At 41.4% G+C, this 2,741-nt stretch overlaps 1 pseudogene; it reads right to left on the bottom strand.

The window, feature by feature from the left end:
- Nucleotides 1-794: 794 nt before the first annotated feature.
- On the bottom strand, nucleotides 795-1,822 carry LOC101342930 (olfactory receptor 7G1-like; annotated as a pseudogene).
- Nucleotides 1,823-2,741: the final 919 nt, after the last annotated feature.

Here is a 2,741-nt window from a genome sequence, read left to right as displayed (position 1 = left end):
AGTTAATTTTGTGTCCCTGAGCATCATGTGTGGATATGACACCTGGATCCGAAGCAGTCAGCCTAGGATGGAGCCACCTTGTAGGAGACTGAATGAAGCCCCACTGTCCTGTTCCTGTGTATTCTGTACCTCTGAAGTCCTTGTAATGAAAGCATGTTAAAGTGAGGTTTTGTATTTTCTCATTAGAACTGAAGCCTTCCTCACTGATAAGGTTCAATCTTTTGAAGCCACTGAGACCATCTAATTTTGCCCAGTTGATAGATAATGGAACTGAATATGATGAATGCTGATGTCACCCTGCACATATAGTTTACCAGTGACATGTCTCAGTAACTACTAATTGGGGCATGAAAAGTAAGCTTTTATCTCTCACTAGTGGGACTAACTCTATATTTCCATTCACATGGCTCTATCATAGGACAGACTGAAGCGAGTGTCTGGCTATTCTTACAGCCTTGCCTTTTTCTTTCCTGACACTCTTCACCTTCTCCCACTTTCCTTCTGTTGAAATGCCTGTCCCCAAAATCACGTAACAAGAACACCTGCCACAGGCGCTGCTTCTATACAACTTGATCAAATAAACTGAAGTTAGAGAGTTCAAATTATTTGTCAAAAAGTACAGAGCTACACAAACAGCGAAGTCAGTGTCCAACTCCAAGTCGAATTGCACGTAATCATTATCTTGTCGTTTTAGAAGAACTTGGTGATGGGAGAGTCAGGATTTCTGGCTCATGAGCATTCTTTCACTTATAATACAATCTAGAAATCCAGGCCCAAAGCAGATAATTTAATCACTAAAAAGCAGGTATGCACCTGATAATGTTCCTCAAGGCTCCCTTCATGTCCCTGTTTCTCAGGCTGTAGATGAAGGGGTTCATCATGGGAGTTACCATAGTGTACATCATGGAAGCTACTGCAGTCTTCCTGGAAGAGTGTGAAAAAGCAGTAGTAATGTACGAACCAAAGCCTGTCCCATAGAACAAGGAAACAACTGAGAGGTGAGACCCACAGGTGGAGAAAGCTTTATACTTTCCACCTGCTGAGGACATTCTCAAAATGGAGGAGACAATTTGAGTATAAGAGAAAATGATTCCAGAGAGAGGAACACCACCCAGTATGGTAGCTGCAAAATATAAGAAGATATTATTGATGACAGTATCAGAACAGGCAATCTTGATGATCTGAACAGCTTCACAGAAGAAGTAGGGTATTGCTCGATGTTTGCAGAAAGACAGGTTCAAAACTATCAGACTGTGGATCAAGGCATCCACAGTGGTAACAAACAAGGAGAGTAGAATCAGCAGACCACAGTGGCGAGGGTTCATGATTACTGTGTATGTCAGTGGGTGACAAATGGCCACATAGCGATCATAGGCCATTACTCCCAGGAGAAAGCTTTCCAAACTAGCAAAAACCAGGACAAAGAAGACCTGGGTGAGGCAGCCTGCATACGTGATGCTCTGATTCTGCACTTGGAGGTTCACCAGCATCTTTGGGATCGTGGTGGTGCTGAAACAGAAGTCAGTGAAGGACAGACTGGCAAGAAAGAAATACATGGGGGTGTGGAGGTGGGCGTCAGAGCTGACAGACAGGATGATGAGCAGATTCCCCAGAACAGTGACCAGATATATGGACAGAAACAGGCTAAAGAGGAGGGGCTGAAGTTCCAGATCCTCTGTCAGTGCCAGGAGAAGGAATTCAGAAACGCTTGTTTGGTTTCTAGGTTCCATATTATCGATGAATCTGATGAAAAACATGACAAGACAATCAATTGTGTGCTTCCTATACCAGCTGTAACTGCATCACCAGAGGTAAACACCATCTAGGGCAGGGAATATAAGGAATGGAGAGGAAAAGTTGATGCCATCTGTTTGTATATTATTTGATTATTTAATAAAAAATATGTGAATGTAATTAATAGCTAAACATCAACATTTATTTATTCTGGAAAGTGTTGATGAGTTGCTCATTTTTTCCCACACCATCTGTGTTGTTGTGATCATTTAAAATATTTTTTAATTTTATAGGAAGAAAAGCTTGGTGATGTACTTCTGAAAATCAGCCAATGAAAATCCTATGGATTAAAACAGTTTGATTCACAACCAATTATGGGGATGACATAGGATGTGGCTGCTTTTCATTCTGTTGAGCATAGGTTGCCATGAGTTGAGGGCCCACTCACTGGCAGCTAGCAACAACAACAACATGGCCCCTGTGGACTTCCTTGCGGGCCCAGAATTCCAGCCCAAGAGGCATATTCTCTCCAAGTGTGGACGGACACAATAACTCCAAGGAAACATCTATCTTTACAAAGAAAAGTATGTTTATAGCCTCCCAGACATGAAGCATCAATAAAATTATTTTCTTTTTTCAAAAAAAACCCTAGTAATATTATAGAGAAAAACAGAAAAGGGAGGCATCTTCAATAGTCTGTTGCAGACTCCATGTCTTATCACAGAAATTAGAGCCAGGTGACAGAGATAATACAAACGAGTGATAAGAACCAGGAATGGGAAGATAAGACGAAGCTGATAACCCTTCTATTTCATCATCACAACAATGCAAGTAAATATCAGAGGAATTTATAATATTCATCATGTTTGAGAAGGGGCAACTTCTGCTCAGGAGGAAAATGGTCTTTAACATTGTAGAGACAGAGTAAGAGACAGGTAGAACTGGAGCTCCTTGGGATTGGTACAAAGATACAAGGAAACATGCCAGGAAGACAGAAGATGGTTAGG

The sequence above is a fragment of the Trichechus manatus genome, unplaced genomic scaffold (assembly GCF_000243295.1).
Source record: "Trichechus manatus latirostris isolate Lorelei unplaced genomic scaffold, TriManLat1.0 scaffold00057, whole genome shotgun sequence".
NCBI classification, from domain to species: Eukaryota; Metazoa; Chordata; class Mammalia; order Sirenia; family Trichechidae; genus Trichechus; species Trichechus manatus.
This window is presented reverse-complemented; position numbering and strand designations above follow the sequence as displayed.